This window comes from Rhincodon typus, chromosome 15 (assembly GCF_021869965.1).
Source record: "Rhincodon typus isolate 14 chromosome 15, sRhiTyp1.1, whole genome shotgun sequence".
NCBI lineage: Eukaryota > Metazoa > Chordata > Chondrichthyes > Orectolobiformes > Rhincodontidae > Rhincodon > Rhincodon typus.
This window is the reverse complement of record NC_063346.1, coordinates 24,805,689-24,830,303: the sequence shown is the minus strand read 5'-3', so window position 1 is coordinate 24,830,303 and position 24,615 is coordinate 24,805,689. Positions and strand designations below refer to the sequence as shown.

Sequence of the window (24,615 nt, the reverse complement as noted above, 5' to 3'; positions counted from 1 at the left end):
AGAATTAACATCTTGAGGAACCAGTTAAGAGATAATGGGTTGTGATGTTTACACAATATTATCACCCTGAAACAGCCAATCAGAAACTGGAATACTTCTGATTGCAAAATAAGCATGTTTATATTGTTTAGGCTGTCAGTCATTCACAGGATTCAAAACATCACACTCCAGCAAATGGAAATTTAAACTTTAATAAGTACTTTTTTATGTACATTCATATCCTACTTTTAATAACAAATGGCACTTTACCTCTCCTGAAGGTGTCGAAGGACTATGTCCCGGCTACCCTACCTTCCAGAGAACTCTGACAACTTTAGACTTTCTCCTACCAGACCTAAAGTGCACAAGTCATTTTTTGAAAGTCACGTGCATGAAAATTTCTGCAGCCAGAGACGGCTGTACTTTAACATGTGTAGATGCATCTGTGAACTACAGATATGCAACTTGGAGCCTGCCCCAATCCCCAACCCTCACCAAAGATTATTTCTGTCATAAGTGTTAAGATGCTATTAGTGTAATCAAAACAATTTAATATTTCAAATTTTCTGTCAATCTCTGTATATATCACTCAGTCCCTTATCAACATGGAAATTTGTTCACAAACACAACAAATGAAAATCACATTCTATATTCTTTACCTGCTCAAGGTTGGGAATGTAAGTGAAAAGATCTTCAGAATTTGGAAGTGTTTTCAATAAACGTTTGGTTGCATCTGAACCTTGCCTTGAGCATCTCGTTGTACAAAGTTTAATGTTCTGTTTTAAAAATAAATAAAATAGTTCACCTTGGTAGACTTGCAACTGTAGTTTACTTATGCTGTGATCTTAAAGAAAATGAGTCAGATTTTTGTTATAGTGAAGACACTCTTCATCATGGTAAAGATCCCAGAAATCAGAATTTCCACCATCAAACATGTCATTTCTGGTTTCAGGGGTAGGGTTTTGGTGACAGCCCAGACTTCACATGTCCACAGAGTTTGTGGAGAAAGCTGGCCACTATTAGCTGTCTCAGTTTAAATCCCACATTGGTACCCCTACCAGCTAGAATCCTGTGCAGACAGCAGACCATGTCTGTTACAGTGAATTTATTTCAGAGAGCTGGGAGATTCCCTTGGAGAGCTGACATATCCTTATTAATATAGCCTCAGGACACTTTGCAGAAAGGCTGGTTCGGGTACACTTTTACAACTGTGTATTTCCAACAACACGCCAAAGAAAATTTGTACTGACTCATTGGTACTGGCACAGTATGGTTAGTAAGTTTGCAGATGACACTAAAATTGGAGGTGTAGTGGACAGCAAAAAAGGTTACCTCGGAGTACAACGGCATCTTGATGGGCCCACGGGCCGAGGAGTGGCAATGCGAGGTGCTGCGTTTTGGAAAGGCAAATCAGGGCAGGACTAATACACTTAATGGTAAAGTCCTTGGGAATGTTGCTGAACAAAAAGTCTTTGGTGTGCAAGTTCATAGTTCCTTGAAAGTGGAGTCACAGGTAGATAGAATGGTGAAGAAGGCATCTTTTGGCCAGTGCATTGTGTATAGGTGTCGGGAGGACATATTGTGACTGTACAGGACATTGGTTAGGCCATTTTTGGAATACCACGTGTAGTTCTGGTCTCCCTGCTATAGGAAGGATGTTGTGGGACTTGAAAGGGTTCAGAAAAGATTTACAAGTGTGTTGCCAGGGTTGGAGGGTTTGAGCTTTAGGGAGAAGCTGAATAGGATGGGGCTATTTTCGCTGGAGCATCGGAGGTTGAGGGCTGACCTTATAGATGTTTATAAAATCATGAAGGGCATGGATACAGTGAATAGCCAAAGTCTTTTCCCCTGCATGGGGGAATCCAAAACTAAAGGGCATTTGTTTAAGGTGAGAGGAAAAAGGAGCAACTTTATCATGCCGAGGTTGGTGCATGTATGGAATTAGCTGCCAGAGGAAGTGGTAGAGGCTGGTACAATTACAACATTTAACAGACATCTGGATGGGTATATGAATAGGAAGGGTTAGCGGGATATGGGCCAAATGTTGGCAAATGGGACAAGATTAATTTAGGATCTCTGGTAGGCATGCACGATTTGGACTGAAGTATCTTTTCCCGTGTTATACAATCCTATGACTGTATGATTCCTGTTATTGAATTAATATAGCATAGATGGCTTCACCAGGGATGTTATCATTTGGTGCTTTCCATCTTAGTTTAATTGACTGCCACAAAAGTTTTTATGGCACTATGAATTCCTATAATTCAGTTTTATTCATTCATGGGATAAGAGCTTTGCTGTTGGGCCAACATTTACTGCCTAATCATAGTTGCCCTTGAGAAGGTGGTGGTGAACAGCCTTCTTGAACCGCTGCAGTCATGTACTGTAGGTACACTCACAATATCACTAGGGAGGGAATTCAAGGAGTTTGACCCAGCGATACTGAAGGAACAGTGATACATTTCCAAGTCAGGATGGGGAGTGGTGAGTGGCTTGGATGGTAGCTAGCTGTTGATCGTATTCCTGTGTATCTGCTACCCTTGTTCTCTGGCTGCAAGTATCCTGCCTAAGGAGACTTGGCAAATTTCGGCAGTGCAAGTTGTAGACAATATACAACACCATTACTGAGTATTAGTGGAGGAGGAAATGGATGTTTATGGATGTGGTCTCAATCGAGGGGGCTGTTTTATTCTGGATGGTGTCAAGTTGGGGCTGCATCCAAGCAGGCAAGTGGGGAGTATTTCATCACACTCCTGACTTGTGCCTATGTAGATAGTGGACAGGCTTTGGGGAGAAGGAGGTGAGTTACTTGTTGCAGGATTCCTAGCTTCTGACTTGCTCTTGTAGTCACTGTATTTATATGGCTACTCCAGTTCAGTTTCTAGTTAGTGTTAACCCTCAGGACATTGATGGTGGGAGATTCAGTGATAGTAACACCACTGAATGTCAAGGGGAGAGAGCTAAATTCTCTCTTACTGGACATGGCCATTGCCAGGCACTTATGTGTCATGAATGTTACTTGCCACTTGTCAGTCCAAGCCTGGATATGGTCCAAGATCTTTCTGCATTTGAACATGGATTGTTTCAGTATTTGAGGAATCGTGAATGGTGCTGAATATTGTGCAATAATCAGTGAAAACCTCCACTTCTAACCTTATGATAGAGGGAAGGTCATTGATAAAGCAGCTGCAGATGTTTGGACCTAGGGCGCGATCCTGAGAAACTCTGGCTGAGACTTCCTAGAGCTGAGGTGACTGATTTCATTGATTAGTTGATTTCATGGCAACTGTTAGGTTTTCTTTCTCACAGATTGAAGGAACTTTCCTTACAAAGGCTTCTGTGGCAGTAATACAAGGAGAAATGAAGAAGCTCTGGCTGTTATGGAACTCTCCCTTGGAGGTGGCTTGGCACATTATGAACAATTAATCACCCTCAAATATACTGTTCACCAACAATGCACCATTCTATGTCACCCTGAAATCACCTATTGAACTAGTCATAGATTATCAGCTTCTCTATCCCAATAAATACATTGTAGATTTTAACTAAAAATATGATCAGCTCTCATTACTTACATTGGGTGAGGATCTTTTCCTAATGGCAGTGCTCCTTTTAGAGAAATCATTTATAATAATTACATGGCCAACAATAAGCTGCTCAGAAGATAAGATATTTCTAGCAGTTACCATCACAAGAAATGTACCTGAAATTGGTGGAGAAAAGAAAGTAAAAATGGCAAGCTGAAAATAATGATGCAACATAGCATTCTCAAAGTATACTTTATTTTAAAAATTTCCTCCCTTTCCTATTTGACTCCATTCTGAAACACGACATTGATACCAATTAATATTCAAGTGTTTGACTGAGGGGTGGGAAAATGGGGCCTTTTTGAGACTTCTTACACTCATTCCATTTTATAAAGTGACCAGTGCCTGAGCACAGTGCAAATCCATGACTGGACTATTGATAAATGAGTACTCCCTAAGTGGGTAACAATATCAACCTTCAATGAAACTCAAAGTTAATCAAAGCAAACAAAAAATGGCTTTGTATTTATTGAATACCTTTAAGGTAGTAAGACACTCTAAGACATTGTACAGGAGTGTTATCAAGCACACTTTGACACCAAATTGCAAAATGGGATATTAGAGTAGCTGATGAGAGTTTTAAAAAGTGTCTTAAAGAAGGAGGGTGACTTAGAGACAAAGAAGTTTAAGGAAAAAAATCCAAAGCTTAGGGCTTAATTATCTGAATATATAGCCATTAATGGCAGTGTTCTTAAAATTGGGATTGGGATGCTTACAAAGCCAAAACTGGAAGAATGCAGATATGCTGTAGGCGTACAGGAGGTTACAAAGATAGGGAAAGTCAAAACTATATAGGAATTTGAAAACAACGGTAGGAATATGTTTTGTTGTGTTCTACAGTGAGTATGCTTTTAAGAGGCATGCTCATGATGTCGTCACTGCATCATAGCATGTAACCTAAGGGTATTAAGATCTCATACTCCATCTTACATCAGATCCCTTAAAGCATGATGCTCTATTGAAAGCATACTCCACCACTGTAAACTAATATCAATGCTGGCCCAGACACTTATGCACTTAAGGCATGTAACGTTTGTACATAGTGGTTGCAGTGGTGTATCTGTTAGATTCTTCAATACCACAATATCCACACCCAGTTTCTTACATTATGGAAGATACATAAGCAATACCACAATTTCTAAGATTACCTTCACCAAAAGAAGGAAAAGAAAATAAGGCTGCAGTGCTGTTCTGAGCTGCAACACAAAGCAAGTACAGTGTATTTAAGAAGCCAGAACAACACTGTTAGCCAGTGTACATGGTACTTTACTAACAGGTTCTGATAACAGCAGCTGCAAAGTCTGTGGTACTTAACTGAAGGAACAGTTTTAAATTTACACTGACAATATCATTGACAGTGAAACAGTCCAACGTTTTTAAGGTGGGTTCATGGACAGTGGAAACCCCATTTTGACTGTCTTCCAAAGACAGATTTACTGAATTATAAAATAAAAACCAAAAGAACTGTGAATGCTGTAAATCAGAAACAAAAACATAAATTGCTGGAAAAGCTCAGCAGATCTGGCAGCATCTGTGGTGAAAAATCAGAGTTAACATTTCCAGTTTGGTGACCCTTCCTCAAAACTATTCCTATTCTATTTCTAATTTTGCTTACTGAATTACAGCTGTCCAATGAATGTAAGCTGTTCTATTTAACAGGTCAAGTAAAAAATAATACCGAGAAAAGAGGTCTAAAAACATTGCTTGCCATTGGCAAGGAGAGACTTCTCAAAAATAACTTGTCCGGTCTTTCCTTGGATGGTCAGAAAGGTCTAGAAAAATTCCGTCAAAGACATGCACAAGATCAGACTAACATCAATCTTAACAGAAGAATGAGGGGAGATCTTATAGAAACATATAAGATTATGAAGGGAATAGATAAGGTGGAGGCAGGGAGGTTGTTTCCAGTAGCAGGTGAAACTAGGATTAGAGGGCATCGCCTCAAAATAAAGGGAAGCAGATGCAGGACTGAGGTCGGGAGGAACTTCTTCACCCAAAGGGTTGTGAATCTGTGGAATTCCCTGCCCAGTGAAGCGGTTGAAGCTACCTCACTAAATGTTTTTAAGGCAAGGCTAGATAAATTTTTGAACAGTAAAGGAATTAAGGGTTATGGTGAGTGGGCGGTGAAGTGGAGCTGAGTCTCAAAAAGATCAGCCATGATCTTATTAAATGGTGGGGCAGGCTCGAGGGGCCAGATGGCCTACTCCTGCTCCTAGTTCTTATGTTCTTATGTTCAACTAATGCCATGCAGCTATCAACTCCGTCGATTAGCTTGTCAGAAGATACCACAGCTAAGGGCAGGAATCTGAGTTAGTGAAACTCATTGAGTTTGTCATCGCATCTGCACCAATGCAACACAACTTTAGGAAGGCTGTTTTCGGCAAGGAATAGGGCCAAACCTCAGAATGAAACACACGTGACCAACAAGACAATGCACCGCAACACTGGCAACAAGGAGAGATTTAAGAAGGTTCACAAATGCAAACACATCAATGAGAAGGGGTCTGGAGAAAGGTGACTAGACCTGAAACATTAACCCTGCTTTCTCTCCACAGATGCTGCCAAACCTACTGAGCTTCTCCAGCGATTTTTGATTGATTTTGATATTCAGCATCCACAAGTCTTTGTGGTTCTTTTATTGTTTAGGTTTTCCAGGATGATGTGTTACCCAGACCAGAAAAAGGTGAACTTTCAACATGCTCTGAAATACTTGAAACTGCAGCAGGCCATCAATGAACATAAAATAATGCGAACAGGATGGAGTCCTGATTGCGGATGATCATACTTGAGCTGTCAAGCATTCAAAAGTGATCACAGCTTGTTAACTTTGTGTATGCAGATGTATAGTCATCAAATGCAGTTTCCTACATTTTATGAACGGATCTTAATGTGTATTTTAAAACATTTTCCCAGCACGTTCCTCATTCTTTCTATTTCAATTGGCAGACAGCATTTCCCTCTAATCGTTCTCTGGTGTCTCTGGGCCCATTCTGTGAGGGTGCCCCCACCCCCACCGGGCCCACATTGCCAAGGGGTGGCCCCGGGTCCGCTCTGGCAAAGGTGGTCTCTGACTCACTCTGTAAGAATGCACCCAGGGCCCACTCTATAAGGGTGATCCCTATGTTCCATCTTCCAAACCTGTGACCTAGATGTTTGAAGGCAGCAGATGAATGTGAATACTAGCATCTCCAAGTCACACATCATCCTGAGTTCACTGCCATTGGGTCATTGCCTGGAACGCCTTTCCAGACAAGCCCCTGTCTACTTTACCAAGAGGAGAAAAAGGTAAAAATCGATTGTGAATTAAAAAAAAGTTTGAGAAAAGCTCTACCATCCAATAAATGTCTCAGAATCACAGTCGTGTGGTACACTCAACATTCCAATTTTCCATCAAACTATCTTCTAAGGTACAGGGAGACAAGACACTCAAAACTCACACTAGCCTTTTCTTACCTTCTAGACTAAATTTGTGCCCGCAGACTCCAGCCCCCTTACCAGCCACCCACTGCCACCTCCCAAGTTCAGGGCACTCCCCATCTTCTCCCCCAAATTCAGGGATCAATGCCCACCAGAGGCAGGGCTCACCCCAACCCCTCCTCCAGGTTCAGGGATCACCTCCACCCCATCCCTGACAGTAAGAAGTACCTAAGATTCACTTTTTTTAATATATAAAGAGATGAACTTGGCATATGTCAACAAATAATTTTCAAGGGCAAACAAGTCTGAATGCCAAAAGCATGACAGCATTGCCCATAATCATGCCCATGACAAACCAGGAACATGTGCATATGGAACACACAAGGCACTATCATATGAATCTATGTGCTGGGCATGGATGAACTGAGATTATCAATACTTGTGAGTGTGTGTGAGGTTTGCCAAATGTATCAATCCTGGCAACAGCTCCATGTCTATACTGCCTATCCATTCCCCGGATGAAAACCCGAATAGAATTGGTCACAGCGCAAGGATCACTTCCCTGAGTGTTTGCAATGTTTGATGACACACAAAGACCATGACTACTGTTGACAAGATGAACATCAGTTTCATTCTATTCGATGTCTCAGAAAATGACAAGCCATATCAAGACATGTACCAAGTGCAGTAAAGCCTGTCTTGACATCAGGAGCATCTATTTCTCTGTATCTATTATGTAACTGCCACATGTTGAGGCAATGTTTACATCTCAGCAGAGTCCTGCACTTCAATGCTGCAGCTCAGTCTTGTTTAACTATCATTGAATGACAAAGCAGACTTGATGAGCTTAATGGTCGATACCTGCACCTACATCTGATAATCTTATGGGCTGTTTATTTGCTCTCATAGCACTCGCTCACTCACTCTGAGCCTTTCTGGATGCTCACTGCATGTCTGCTTTGGATTTCCTTGCCTTGCCTTTTTGCACTTTGGCCATTCAGCCAGAGGTGCCAGGCTCAGAGTATTGCTGTGCTGTTTAATACACACTCACAAAGCCACGCTTGTTAACAGTTCTCAGTCATAGAGTCATAGTCACACCAAGTAAAGGAGCCTACAATCAGGGGGTCTTAGCACAGTAAGTCAAGGGCAACTTTTGATATCAGTCCAGGATCTTGGACACGATCAGTCTGTGCTCAGGGCAGTCACAGTCAGGATCCAGCCACATATGGGCATGTTATATAGCCCAACACATGTCTTAGCTTTCTCTGTTGTATTGTAGGCTAGTTTCCTCCTGGAATGATACAGAGGCAGATATTAAGGAAGATGAAAGTGTGTGGTACAGTGTTACTGTTAGTGTAGGTGGGGAGGTGATCTGAGTGAGTGAATAGATAGCACAAAGGGCATGCAGGGTTAGTGGTGTCAGAATTTGGGGTGAGTGACAGTGAATGAGGGAATATGTTGCAGGCAATAATGAGAGTGGTGGAGTATCAGCCTTAATAGAGGTGAGCAGGGGGATCAGAGAGAAGATAGTAGCACTTACACAGATGGAGTGGAGAAAGTCATTGACCTTCTTCCTAGAGTGCTGGGTATTCCTCTAGCCTAAGACTGCAGTAATCCGGGTAGTAACCTCAGACCAGGCTGGCAGGTCTGGTGTCGTGGCATCCGCTGCTGGTCCTAGGGAGAAGGAAGTCTGCGTCCGGACCAACACATCCAGTAGAACATACTGGTCCCTGATTGCAAAGTGGGGTAATGATTTCCTTTGACTGCCCAATCTAGAGCACAATAAGGAACTGTGCAAGGCAGCTGCAGACCAACCGTGCTTATCCCAGTGCACAAGGGGTTCTTAAAAGAAGGCACTGGAACCAGGGATGTTGGTCAATTCTGCAGCAGTAGTGAGTTGTTCTGGGAATGCTGCATGGTAAAATGGAGCAAGAGGAAGTCGTGGAGTGAGTTAGGGAGTTAATGAGTTGAGTTTTGTAAGAAATGTCAAAAGATCTAGCTAGACCTCAAGGAGAGAAACTTTGTGAAACTTGACGAAACTAGCTATAAAAAATAAGGTTCAGCCACAGAGATGTAGCAAGGTTACTTGAATTTTCAAACAGTGGGGAGATGGTGGATAATGTGAGAAAATGGGAGATTGTCCACTTTGGGAAGAATAGAAAAACAGAATATTTCAATGGAGTGAATTTACAAAATGCTGCAGTACAGAGGGATCTGACTGTTCTTGTTCATGAATCATGAATGGTCAACAGACAGGCACAGAGTAAATGGAATGTCAATGGGATATTGACTTTTATTCTAAAGGGAATGGAGTATAGTAGTAGGGAGGTCTTGTGGTTGTTGTACAGGGGACAGCATATCTGGAGTACTCTGCATGGTTTTGATCTCCTTACTTAAATAGGTATATAGCCTCATTGGAGGCAGTTGATAGAAGGATCTGTCGGCTGACTCCTAAGATAAAATAAGTGACTTATGAGGAAAAGTTAAGCTGTTGGGCCTATACTCATTAAAGTTCAGAAGAATGCGACATGATCTTATTGAAACATACAGGATCCCGAGAGGGGTTGACAGGATAGACGCTGTGGGCAATGTTCCCTTCATGATGGATCCAAAACCAACAAGTTCCAATTCAAAACGTAGGGTTTCCCATGTAAGACAGAAATAAGGAGGAATTTCTTCTCACAGATGGTTGTTAATCTGTGGAATTCTCTACCTCAGGGCAGCAGTCATTGAGTATGTTCACGGCGGAATTGGGCTGATTTTTGATCTACAAGGAAGTCACAGATAATGGAGGATAAGTAGGAAAGTGGAGTTGAGCAACATTCAGGTCAGCTATCATTTATTGAATGGGTGCATCTTTCATTTATTGAATGGGTGAAGAAGTCTTGAGTGGCCGAACAACCTACTTTTCTTCCTGTTTCTTGTGTCCTTTTGTTCAAGAAAAGGATGTAAGAAACGGGGCAATCAATTTATTGACTATTGCCATGTATAAACTTAATCAGTAAATAATTCATGCACAAATAATGGAGTTTTGTGGGTTGTATCATATACTTCAATTAAAGTTATGTTAATATAACTTATTTCTGAAACAAAAATTAAACCCAATAGCAATGCAACATTTACCTTCCTTCTGCATTGGAAATGTAGACTGGAAGCTTTCCATTAGAACTCTCCGCTGCATAAGACAAAATATCGTAAGCATCGACAAAATCAAATTGCAAACTTATTGGTGAACCCTGAGATACAGAGACCCTTATGGTGACATTGTTGCCCAGTTTCAGGGCATGTGACTCTAACTCAGCCTTCAAACCACAGATCTTGTGAAGAAGTTGAATTATCAAGTTCTGAGATTTCTCTGTGGAGCTATTTCTTGCATAAACAGTCACACTATGTTGACCTGGTCCAATAAGGGATTGCAAAGACTCATCTACAACAATAACTCCTGGTATCAGAGTAGATTCATGAAGAGTGGTATTTCCAATTGATATAGTATAGGTCAAATTGAAACCTGCAGGGAAAAAATTATAAAAATTATATGTAAGACATACATATATAAACCAGTGCAGTTACTAAATTTCCTTCACACATTTTAAAATTTATTTTTGTAGGTTATATCAATTAACTGCATGATTCAGTTCAATCTATGCAATTTAAAATCAAAACTGAACCACCAAGTCTTCTGCAGTCAAATCAATTGCTTCAATAATTTAAGTTTATTCAATAAAGCTCGTGATCTACTGCATTATTGTGTATTGATTTTGTACTGCAAATGTTACAGTAAAACCAGTTTACCATGACATTGGAAATGTTTGATCCAAAGAAAGAAAAGCAAGAATTTTAAATGAAAAAGACAGAAAAGATCAAAATATCTCCCAACATTTACACTTACCATCACTTCTATTCAGTGATTCATTATGTTATCAGCATCTATGTTTTAAATATTCAAAAAGGAAGGTAGAGAGAAAACAGGGAATTATAGGCCAGTAAGCCTAAGTGGGGAAAATTCTCGAATCCATTATCAAAGGCTTTATAGCAGAGCATTTAGAAAACAGTGGCAGGATCAGGCAGATTCAGCATGGATTTATGAAGGGGAAATCATGCTTATCAAATCTGTTGGAATTCTATGAAGATCTAACTTGTAGAGTTGACAAGGGACAGCCAGCCAATGTGGTATATTCGAACTTTCAGAAAGCATTTGACAAAGTCCTACATAAGAGATTAAAAACCGAAAGAACTGTGGATGCTGTAAATCAGGAACAAAAACAAAATTACTGGAAAAGCTCAGCAGGTCTGGCAGCATTTGTGAAGAAAAAAGCAGAGTTAATTTTTCAGGTCCTGTGACCTTTATTCAGAACCAAGATTAAAGTGCATGGGAATGGGGGAAATGTATTGAGATAGCTAGAAAACAGGTTGACAGAGAGGAAACAAGGAGTAGGAATTAATGGGTCCTTTTCAAATTAGCAGGCAGTAACTAGTTGGGTGCCACAGGGATCAGTGCTGGAACACCAGCTATTCACAATATATATTAATGATTTGGATGAGACAACAAAATATAACACCTCAAAGTTTACAGATGATACCAAGTTGGGTGGGAGGGTGAACTGTGACGAGGATGCAGAGACCCTTCAGCATGATCTCGACAGGTTGGGTGAATGGGCAAATCAATGGCAGATGCAGTACAATTTGGTTATTCACTTATGAGGTTATTCACTTTGGAAGCAAAAACAAGAAGGCAGATTACTACCTGAATGGCTGTAAATTAGGAGACAGGAGTGTGCAGTGGGACCTGGGTGTCCTTGTGCACCAGTTGCTGAAGGTAAGTATGCAGGTGCAGCAGGTGGTAAAGAAGGCAAATGGTATGTTGGCCTTCATTGCGAGAGGTTTCGAGTACAGGAGCAGGGATGTGTTGTTGCAGTTATACAGGGCCTTGGTGAGACCACACCTAGAATATTGTGGTGGTTTTCGTCTCCTTTTCTGAGGAAGGAAGCTCTTGCTCTCGAGGGAGTACAGCAAAGATTTACCAGGCTGATTCCAGGGATAGTGTCTCTAATGTATGAGGAGAGATTGACTAGGTTAGGATTGTTTTCGCTGAAGTGCAGATGAATGGGGTGGGGGGTTGGGTTTGGTAGTAGTGGGATCTCATAGAGACTTATAAAATTCTAACAGAGCTGGACAGGGTAGATGCAGGGTGCGTCTAGAACCGGGGGTCACAGTCTGAAGATTTGGGGTAGACCATTTAGGATGGAGATGAGGAGACATTTTTTCACCCAAAGAGTAATGAGCCTGAACATTGAATGTATTCAAGAGGCGGCTACATATAGCACTTGGGGCGAATGGGTTCAAAGGATATGGGGAGAAAGCAAGACTAGACTATTCAGTTGGATGATCAGCCATGGTCATGATGAGTGGCGGAGCAGGCTCGAAGGGTTGAATGGCCTCTTCCTGCTCCTATCTTCTGTGTTTCTATTTTTCTATATTTCTATGTAATACAAGCTACCTCAGTGGCTATATGTTCATTTCCGTACATTCTTAGATCATGAACCACATAGGTCAAGAGTCTATTCAGCTTTTGGAATTGTGGTGTCAGATTAGTCTTAGTAATGGCTCAGGGAAATTGAGTGGTTGTGCAATACACCATCAATAGATTTTCAAAGGATAAGGAGTTCTTGTCAACAGATGCACCTGCAATTCTTATACATAGTTGGCTTGAAACCAGTGTAGGACTGAAAATATACATTTAGGTTTATCACATATTTTTGTATGTGTTCTACATACATACTATAGCTTAAATGTATCTAAATATCAACACTACATGGGATAAATGAGACAACACAACTGATGATGATTTGGCATACTCTTTACGCAACAGCACCTTCCAAACCCTCAACATTTAGCACCTGAAAGGACAAGGGCAGTAGATGCATGGGCAGATCACCACCTGCATGTTTCCCCTCCAAGCTACACACCCCATCCAGACTTGTAATTATATCAGTGTTCCTTCACGGTTGCTAGATCAAAACCCTTCCTAATAGTATTGTGGGTGCACTATGCCACATGAACTACAGCAGCTCAAGAAGGTGCCTCACCTTCTCAACAGCAATTGAGTATGCACATAAATGCCTATGAATGAATGCATTTTAACAATGAGAATTCAGATGAAATGTCATTGAGCTGGAACATTGGGCAAAATCCTAACTGAAAAAGCTAAGGATGAAATAAAAACAGAAAATACTGGACAAACTCAGCAAGTATGCCAGCATCTGAGGAGAGAGAAACAAAGTTAATGTTTCAAGTCTGATATGACTCTGATGAAAATTTAGCCCATCACGTTTGCATCAGTCATTCAATTATGGTCATGGCCAATCCTGCACCTCAATGTCACAATCCTGCCCTCTTCCCTCACCCCTTGGTGTCTTTAGTCTAGAAATCTGTTTATTTCTTAAATATTTTCAGTGACTTTGGTAGAGAATTTCACAGATTCACCACTCTCTAAGTGAAGAAATTTCTCCACATCTGTCGGAAATGGTTTACCTTTTATGAGATTGTAACCCTTTGATCTAGATCCCAATCTACGACCATTTAATTAATATTCTACCCAATTTTTTCCTACTGAAGTGGATAAAGTCACACTTGTCTATGTTATACTACACCTGCCATGTATTTGCCCAGTGTTATGACACTGAGACAGAAAGCCAAACTAAATTAGCCTTTCTACACTGTATTCACAACACAGTAAAATTAAAACTGTCAGACACCTAATAGTCACCTCAATGGTTTGAATAATCAATCAGACTTTTGAATAATTGATCCCAGACTTTGAGAATAATTAATTTCCTGATGCTGGATTTGTATCTTAAACATAAGACTTAACTATTTATTAAATATGCAATATCTTTAGCAGAGAGAAAATTAAACAACATGGTAAACTGATGCATGTCTGTGCTTTAAACCTGAATATTTATTTTCAGCCCCTATTCAAACAAAAGACAAACAGACAAACAAACACAGTTAAGGGATAATTAAAATAAAATAACAGAACTGGCCAGATTGTTGAAATGGCTTTCACGATGTGTTGTTTCATAGGCACAAATGTATAAGCTTTTGTTGTTTTTCTGGAACTGCCAATTTGGGTCACCTTCTCAGTTCACCCAGGCAACAGCAGCAATACTTTTAACTCAGCTTTCTACTCTTGGGCTTCCAAAAGCTGGTGAGGGAGATTAGGCAGGGAGGTTTCAAATATTCATGATGTTTTGTCAGCAGCCCAGAACTGCAGTTAAGAGTTGTGTTTAGTAGACTGGGGCTGTGACACTGCGAGCCATTAGGTTTATTACCTGGCTCCAACACAATTTTGGACTTGCCAATTGCCCAAACGTCTTTGCTGTTCTTACATTCAATGGAGGGCCATCATCACTCTCCAACCACGATGGGCTGGGAAACCCAGAATTAGGGTTCTAATGCTCTAAATGATTTAAACAGTCACAGAAAAGCAAATTTTGCCAAGAAACGGGTTTGAGACTAAATGCTACCACCCCCCAGCAAGCCCCTCCACCAACCCCCTCTGCCAACTGTGAGAACATTATTTTCATTCACATTTTTGCACATTGATTTCATTTGCCTCTCCAGAGTTGCTACCTGAGCCACTGAATTTTTACAATATTTTGTTTCTGCTTCTGCTTTCCAGCACCCACAGCATTTTGCTTTAGATGTTGAATTAATCTTTGATTAGTAGCAACATTTCTGTTTTCCAGACAACTGCAATAACAATCACCCAATTAAGCCATTGAAGCAAAGGTTAGCTATGAATTCATTCTTTGTCTTAGTATTGCATAAGTAGCGTGACCTATCTCAATAAACAAAGAGGACATAGGACCACACAAATAATATCAGCCAGGATATTTACAGGACAGAGTTACACTGTCATGCAAATGCTATCAAAACATGAGAAATACAATTAGAAATGCATGTTAATAAAACAATAAACATTTGGGTGATTAGTGCAATGTTTGGATGTGATAGGAATTTGTTTTTGACATAGTCTGCCAGCTCTTTGGTGTATACTTTCATGGAAGGAAAATCCTGACCAATTGTATATGAAAGATGGTTTCAGCAGCGGATGAGCTGAAATGGGACAAGGTTGGGCAATGATATAAAGGTGGGAATAAACAGTCTTTGTGATGACATCAAAATGTAGTTAGAAGCTCTATTTGGTTCAAATATGATACCAGGATAAATCTCAGACCGTTGCCAGGGAGAGAACATAGTAAATAGTTAGGAAACTGAATTTGGAACAGGGACTAAAAATAACAGCCTGTTTTTTGCCATACTTTATTGAAGAAAGATTCTGCTCATCCAATTCTATATGTTGGATGAACAGCCTCATAATTGAACAACAGTGGAGGAGTCAAGAGGTGGTTATCAGGTCAAGCTGGGTGTAACAAAAATAATTCTTTTACGGCTAATTTAAATTAAAATGTAAAAATTCAACACAAAGATCTAATCATTTCAGCTTGTAATGTATCAGAAATAAGTTATACCTTTCTCCTTTTCTGTCTGAACCCACAATGTGTCTCCATATCGAACTGCACAGTTAAGAGTTGTGTCCAGTAGACTGGGGCTGTAACACTGCAAGCCATTAGGTTTATTACCTGGCTCCAACACAATTTTGGACTTGCCAATTGCCCAAACATCTTTGCTGTTCTTACATTCAATGGAGATAGTATAAACACCTAAAGCATTGTACAGGTGTGCCATTGTAAATGATCTAATTAAAGTAAAAACAGGAACAAAAGTGTAAGACAAATGACAACAAGAACAAATCAATATATTTACTTAGTCATTCACTTTATCTAAAAGTTTAAATATTTAAAGTGTGGTTGTGTGAATAAATTAATAACATGATAGTCCTTTTACACCTTAAAGTACACAAGGTTGAGTTTATGTGGAGGTCAGTTCATTACATTTGTTTGTTCCTATTCATTCAGTAAAGGTGACTTTATTAAATAGGAACCTAGGAAGATGTATAAGCCTTTCAGCCCATCAGCCTGCTCTGCTATTCAATTAGATCATGGCTTATCATGTGCCTTAACATTACTCAATCAGAAAATAGATCTTCAATATCTTCACTTATTCTCCTCTTTCAGTTCTGCATTTCTCATTCTCTGACTGATCAACTTCTATTTCTGTCTTGCTGCCATACTTTCATCTGTTTCTCACTTTTCTCTGTTTTTACTTTTCTCTCCTAACTCACTTTTAGCCCTCACTTTCCTCACTGATTTCTTTTTCTCTTACTTTTCAGTTTTTGCTTTTTGCTTGCATCACAAGTTTGTGGCAAATAGAATGAAGAAACTGAAGAAACAATAGTCCCCAGTCAGTCTGTAATGAAACCAAACTACATCATTCAACCAAGCAAGATTATGGTATTTATGTATGTGCCAAAACACATCACCCAAGTTTTAAAACCTATGAAAAATGAAGAAAAGCAAATTTTAAAGTGTTAGAAGATTACTTACTGTGCTTGACGATAGAAGTAGTACATTTTTCCATCTCCTGTATAAACTGTACATGAGAATTTTTCTGGATTTGGTTTGAACTGCCATTCCAATGGGGGGATGATATGGAAAATTGAATAAGTAGGTGGCATCTTGGAGTCTATACCGAGCACAAAATTCACATTACACATTACATTGCAAATGGTTTTTGTTAAATTACACAAAGATCTTTATTGACATACACAATTATTTGTGATAATTACTATTTGCTGACAGCTTTAGGATCCAACAGACATAAAATTAGCTTGCTTTACTTCACTCATAGTATTTGCAAAGATAAATACATAACTATATGCTATTAGGATTGATGTGTGTTTAGTTTGTAAAGCAAGGTGTTAGATTTATATCTGAAATAGCATCAGGTCAGCACAAGTTCACAGCACAGAAGAATATCATTTGGATCATTGCTAGAACAATATCATTTTGCCCTTTACCTTTTTTCTGTACTCTTGCATCTTCCTCTGTTTCCAATTTTTAACTATTTTGTCCCACTCAAATGAGGCAATGGTTATTTTAATAATGATTAACTAAATTAGGTGGAATATCATGATAATGCCTTGTACCTGTTTGATTTTTATATTTAATTGAATTCTGTGCTAACTGAAGCTGACTATTTAGAAATAAGGAATGGAGCTCTTTCTTATCACAGATGCCTGTTTTGGTGCCATCACGTACTATATGTGAAGGGGGTCAGTTATTTAAAGTTTTCAAGAAGATTTGTAGCTCGGGTTGAAAATGAGGTTGTAGACCTGCTAGCCGAGCCGGTGGGTTTGGTTGCAAACATTTCATCACCCTGCTAGGTAACATTTTCAGTGCGTCTCTGGTGAAGCGTTAGTGTTCTGTCCTGTTTGTTACTTATGTGCCTCAGTTTGCTGGGGTGGTTGGTATTACTTCCCTTTCTGTTTCTCAGTGATTTGTACACAGGGTCTAGTTCAATGTGTGTGGTGATGGAGTTCTGGTTGGAACACCAGCCTCCAGGAATTCCCTGGCGTGTCTCTGTTTGGCTTGTGCAATTATGGATGTGTTGTCCCAGTCGAATTCGTGTCCCTCGTTGTCCATGTGTAGTGAGATAAGTGAGAATTGGTCTTGTCTCTTGGTGGCTAGTTGGTGTTCATATCAGTAGTCAGTTTTCTTCTGGTTTGGCCTATGTAGTGTTTCTCACAGTCCTTGCGTGGGATTTTGTAAATTACACCAGTTTTGCTGGTTTTGGGTATGGGATCTTTTACGTTCATCAGTAGCTGTCGTAGGGTAGTTGTCGGTTTGTGGGCTACTCTGATACCTAGGGGTCTGAGTAGCCTTGTGGTCATCTCTGAAATGTTCTCGATGTACAATAGGGTGATTAGTGAGTCTGGTCATGTTGTGTCTTCCTGTTGTGATATGTCTCAGAGGTTTCAGCAGATTGTGCTTTTTGGGTATCCATTCCTTTTGAAGACTCCATATAGGTGCTCCTGTTCTGCTTTGCGTAGATCTGGGTTGCTGCAATGTGTTGTGATTCATTCAAATAATGTCCTGATGCAGCTCCGTTTGTGGATGTTGGGGTGGTTGCTAGTGTAATTGAGTATCTGGTCTGTATGTGTGGTCTTTCTATATAATACTAGTCTGAAGTTCCCCGTTGTTATTGCGTTCTACCATTATGCCCAGGAAGGGTAGTCGGTTGTTGTTCTCTTCTTTTTTCATGAATTTTATCCCAGTATGGATGTTGCTTATGTATCGGTGGGTTTTTCTAGTTTTGTGCGATTAATAATCACGAAGGTGTTGTCTACATATTGGACCCAGAGTTTGGGTTGTATAGTGGGGAGTGCTGCCTGTTCTAACCTTTGCATTGCTGCTTCTGCAATCAGTCCTGATATTGGGGATCTCATTAGTGTTCTGTTGATTTGTTTACATATGTTGCTGTTGAAAGTGAAGTGGGTTGTGAGGCACAAATCTAGTAGTTTCATGGTGGTGCCCTTATTGATGCTGTTGGTGTCCTGGGGTGCCTGCCTACTTGATTTGTCCAGTAGTGTGGCAATTGTTTCTTTGGCCAGGTCGATGTTTATGGATGTAAATAGTGCTGTTACATCGAAGGATATCATCAGCTCATCCTCTTCTATCCTGGTGTCCTTGATGATATTGAGGAATCCTTGAGATGAGAGGATGGAGTGGATAGTGTTGTCCACTAAAGTATTTCTATTTCTGTTGTAGTTCTTTGGCAAGTCTATATGTTGGTGTGCCTGGTAGTGAGACAATGGGTCTGAAGGGGACCCCTTGTTTGTGTACCTTGGGGAGGCTGTAGAATCGGGGTGTGTTGGATCCTGCTGGCTTCATTTTTTGGTAGTTTGTCTTGCTGATGTCTCGTGAGTTGTGTAATTTCTTCAGGGTAATTGTAATCCCTTCCCTAACTGTGGTGTTGGGTCTATCGCCATCTGTTGGGGTAGGTTGTCTCACTACACACAGACAACAAGGGACACAAATTCGACTGGGACAACACATCCATAATCGCACAAACCAAACAGAAACACGTCAGAGAATTCCTGGATCCTGGTATTCCAACCGGAACTCCATCAACAAACACATTGAATTAGACCCTGTGTACAAACCACTGAGAAACAGAATCGGAAATAATACCAACCACCCCAGCAAACCGAGGCATATAAATAACAAGTGAGACAAAACACCGATGTTTCACCGGAGGCTCACTGGCCATGTTACCTAGTAGAGTGACAAAATATCTGCAATCAAACCACTGGTTGGGCGAGCATGTCTACAACCTCAGGGTCAGCTATCTCAATTGGCTGGAAAACTGATTTGTCACACCAACAGTGTGGGTGCAATTCCCACACCAGCTGAGGCCACCGTGAAGGACTTTCCTTCTTAGCCTCTCCCCTCACTGAGGTACAGTGACCCTCAGAGTAAACCACCAGTTTCTTTCTCTCGTGGAACAGCAGCCTTACGGTCTAATTGGACAATGATGACTTTACCTTTACATTGCTGCCTCCCCCTACCACCACTCTGGATATCTCATCTTTTCCAATATCATCATAAACATTACAATACAATGTTCACTATCCCTCCACTGACACTTGAACTAATTGGTGGACTTCATTTCCAAGAACTAGTTCTAGCAGTGCTTCCTCTTTTGTTGGATGGGCATATTCTGCTATGGGAAATTTTCCTGATTACAATCTGAGATTTCTTGCCTCTGTCTATAATTAACACTACCATTGTCCCAGTCTATCTTCACTTAAAGCGTACCCATAATAAATGCACTGTATTGCTTGCACTTCTTTGTATTTTCCTTGCAGATTGATTCCTGAACATCTTTCTCACTAGTCAGCTGTCTGTAGACTACACTGAGCTATATAATTGCACCATGCTTACTCTTTAGCTCTAACCATATTGATCTGTCCTTGACCAGTCTAGGACAAGTTATTTCCCAAGTACTGCAGTGTTCTCCATAACCAAGGCTGCCACCTCTCCTCCTTTTCTGCCTTTGCTATCTTTCCTGGGCATCTAACAACCAGGAATATTTAAACACCATTTCATCCTTTCTTCAGCCAAGTCTCTTATCATCACAATATTGTAATGTGGAATTGCAATCTATGCCAATATTACTTATTATTCTCCATGCAACCACATACTTACAGTGTAATACTGAAAGTCCTAATTTCTCCTCTACTCTGACACCACCTATTAATTTACTATTCTCCATTTTAGCATTTTCGGACTCTCGCGGCATTCCATGCGAACTGGTATTACTCACTGTTATTCTCACCTGGTTATAACACCCCTGCAATGTTAAATTAAAGTGTCTCCAACAGCAAAATGCTCCGCAAGAAACTCTGTGTGAGCTCCATTCAGCAGCTACCTCCCAATTTGTACAGGTCCACCCCAGAACCAATCCCAGCGCCCCACAAATTTGAAATACTCCCTCCTGCATTATTTCTCCAGCCACACATTCACCTGCCTCATCTTCCTATTTCTGTACTGACTGGCACCAGGATTAATCCGGAGATCCTGCTTGCTAATTTTCTACCTACCAGAACTAGAGGGCATTGCCTCAAAATAAGGGGGAGCCGATTTAGGACTGAGTTGAGGAGGAACTTCTTCCAAAGGTTTGTGAATCTATGGAATTTCCTGCCTGGTGAAGCAGTTGAGGCTAACTCATTGAATGTTTTTAAAGCAAAGCTGGACAGATCTTTGAACAGTAAAGGAATTAAGGGGTATGGTGAGCGAGCAGATAAGTGAAGCTGAGTCCTTGAAAAGATCAGCCATGATCTTATTGAATGGCGGAGCAGGCTCGAGGGACCAGATGGCCTACCCTACTCCTATTTCTTATGTTCTTATGTACCTAGCTCCTTAAATTCTGACTGCAGAACTACATCCCTCTTCTTACCTACATCACTGGTACCAAAGTGAATGTGCAGATGGAAGAGCTGCACATTCAAAAAAGGAGAATCTTGAGACAAGATTCAACAAGGCAGAATCCATAGACAATGTTGAAAAGCAATTCAAACCTGATAAGCGACATACCACATCAAATGTGATTGATGAGCTCCATGGAGCTGGACCATCAGTCACAAGGCTTTGGGTACAATAATCTGTTGCAGCAGTCCCAGATTGGCATTCAGCCATTGAGCAAATGGACATTGCACGCTCTGTGATTAAAGTGGAGGGTAAGGGAAAACTTTTCAGGCTAGTAAAGTGACAAGTAGAGACTTTCTTACAGCTCAGATTGAACAGGTTCCACAAGGCAAAGCTTTAGTAAGGGAAATCAAAAGCCAGAAAAGCAATTTAAAATGAGGTTCAGATCCAAGAACATTGCAAAGCCAGAATTAAAACAATAAATGGACATTTTTCAAAGCCTGTGCTAACAACGTTAAATGGAGGAAGGAAATTAGACGACTACTGAGGCCACAGAAAAGGCAGGAGATCCATCACTTAAACTGCATTGAAGGCAGGATGCATCTAATCAGAAGTCAATTAGTAGACTCATCCATGCAAAAACAAATATGAAAGCGATGGGGATTATTTTTTAGAGCCATAGACATGAGCAATTATCTGCAAAAAAGTAAATTAACGGAATGGGATTCATCTTATAAAGCTGCAAATAGTGGAAGTCATTTACTGAAACTATATTTAGAACAGGAATTGCCTGTTAAAGCTGCAGGCAATGGGATTTATTCTGGAAATATATTAAGGAAACAGAAATCATTTATCGAGGACCATCGGGATTCATCTGAGAAGATACAAAAAAGGTGCAAATCCTCAATTTTACTCAGAAGGCGGAAACCCTCCATTTTGACTGCAGAAACATGGTAAACCCCTCCAGTGCAGAGGTATACAGCAGCAGGATTGCTATTATTCAAAGTTAGAAGCCTTTAAATCAAGGAAAATAAATAATGACATTGGGAATACATGGCATCAGAAACAATATTGCCCAGAAGACCTAATACCAGAAATGGACCAAATATATCACAGAGTTGCACATTTTGAAGGGATCAGTTCTTGAGATACAGAATAATTTTCAAATGAGATGCTAAATCTGAAGTTGAACAAATCAAAATACTTCTACTTTCCATCGGGAGTTCAGTTGATGTTGTTACAGTGCACAAATGTAAAAGAAGCAATAGATTATTTTATGAAAACGCAAGATATAACAGAAGAATTTAGCATACATTCTACAAGAAATTCTGGGCTGAACTCACTTTATCAAAGACTCCACTAAAGGCTTTTCTGTATGAAATAGGTGATCAACACCTATCCTTTTAGCAAGAGGATTTTATGTCAATTGGCATCTCAATACTTTTACACCCAATATAGGGGTGACCGTCCCAATATTAGCAGATCGTGTACCATGCTTGAAACCACACTGTCTACAGCCAACAGCTGTGCGACTACAAGCTCCAGCAAGCATAGAATTTAAGATTAAAGATACTCTACAACCAAGTCAAGGGACATCAGATAGCAGAGAACTTACATACCTTTCACAATCAAGGATTATCACTCTTGAATATTAATGTCATGATCTCAACATTTTCACTGGTGGAAGGAGTAAAACTATTTAAGATGAAGACATCACTTGTCTAGATACAGCTAGCCATGGTATAATAGGTTAAGAGAGTTGTGGAGTAACCAGTCAAAAAATAATAGCATTTCATAGCACTCTCTAGACTCATTGTCGAATTGGCACAGAAGCTAGAATCTATTGAGGTTATCCATGTTGACATAAGAAATCTGTTTCATACTGTCAGCAAGATGAAAATCTGTGACAATGCTGGATTAGCATAAATGTGTTCTGGTGTGGTCAACACTGAGGAGCGTTTAGCCTGCAAGGGTCAACAAAGTTTGTAAGGCAACACAAACAAATGATAGCTAATGAGCAACATATCCACTTGAACTCATTCATGGATCTCCAACATTCAACCTGCAACATGGCATTGTGAACAATAGTGAGAACAGAGTCAAGCCTGAAGCCAGGTACTGAACGGAGTCAAGCTCAAGCAAAATAGTTCAGCTCCTTATGTTCCAATGAAGAACCCTCAGTATCCGTAAAAAGATCATTCCAACCAAGAACCAGTCCTCAAATAAGATGACTTAGGAAGTGAAACATGCTGGTTTCACTAATACTACAATCATTGACACGAAATTATAGAGTTAGGCTAAGCAATAAGTTGAAGTAAAGAGTCTACACACTTCAGGACAGATTTTACTGACAGATTAAGAATAAAAATCTGCTTACTCAGATTGAAAATATGGTGTGAACAATTCCAGGGAAGCCACCACTGAGAATCGATGATCAATATCCAACAATTCAGGAAATGGTCAAGAAGGAACTACTTTGTTTAGAGATGCAGGATACTACAGGGAAGAAATTGCCTGGACTGGCTATCCACGATACCAAATAAATGAAAGTGTCTTTTAATATGGCAGCTGTTCACCAGAAAGGGATTTCATGAGATTACCCTGCAGGCACCGCATTACAGCAGGTTTCTGTTCCAACAAAAAAGACATGCTCCATGATGGAAATCCAAGAGTTAAAAAGTCTTCCAAGTTTAAAGGGATTTTCAGACACAGAATGAGTACATGAGTTCATTTTGGAAGAAGATCTGATGCAACTCCCTAGTCCCAATATCACCAGCATGGTCAAAATGTCCCTAACTTTATTTCCTTGGAGCTAGTCACTCTGGTTGATAGCCCCATAGCCAATATTCCAATTAGCTACACCTCACTGAATAGAGAGCATTCAGGGGCCCAGACCAGGGGGGCCAATGAGGAAACTGGTGCCCTTTCCTGCTCGAAGGCTGAGCAGTGTAACCTGCCAGGCTTCTTACTGTCACTGAACACTTCCCGCCAGCCTCAAAATTGATGCCAGATGGGAACACAAACCTTGAGTGGCCATTCAACCTCAAATCCAGGTGCGCCCCCATTAGGTCTTATTCACTCCTCCCCTATAAAAACAGCCACCGGCAGGTGCATTGGCTGCAGGAAATCCACCTGGACAATTTTGAGTCCCATCTCACAAAACTAACAATGGGGCCCATTAAACAGTATCCCTTCACATTTCATTATTAACAAGGTCTTCTACAATAGTTTGGAACCAAAGTATTCATACCAATATCACAGATTAAAGAAAACATGCTGTTACAGTTGGTCATGGCCCACTTCAGGTATCCACTTGTCTTGTAAATATAGGTACAATCTGCTGGAGAAGAGGATGGCTGCACAAGCCAGTTTTTGTAGGTTAGGCAAGATCCATCTAACCAAGTGAGAGCTGAAAAAAGAAACAATTCAAAGGGTTTTGTTTTAAACAGAAGGCACTTCTTTTTTCTGCTTTAAGTTATGTACAAGACTTTCAGAATTTTAAACTTCTGAATAAATAGTTGGCTGGGAGGACTTTCTAGATTTTTGCAGCTTTGTGGTTGGATACTTCCCACTTTTTGATGCAAGTTTGTTATGTCAACAGATTTCTGAGCCTAAATGAAATAATAACTACATCCAATTATTAGTGAATAGATTGCATTGATTGAGTCATTTTGCTAATGCCAATAACTTAAGGGCCTGCATATCAACTATAAATTGAAAGTTGAAACTCATGCAACAAA

The 24,615-nt window shown here is 40.2% G+C and overlaps 1 pseudogene; it reads right to left on the bottom strand.

The window, feature by feature from the left end:
* LOC125485044 overlaps window positions 1–24,168 on the bottom strand; it is a 92,178-nt pseudogene extending 68,010 nt beyond the window's left edge.
* Window positions 24,169–24,615: the final 447 nt, after the last annotated feature.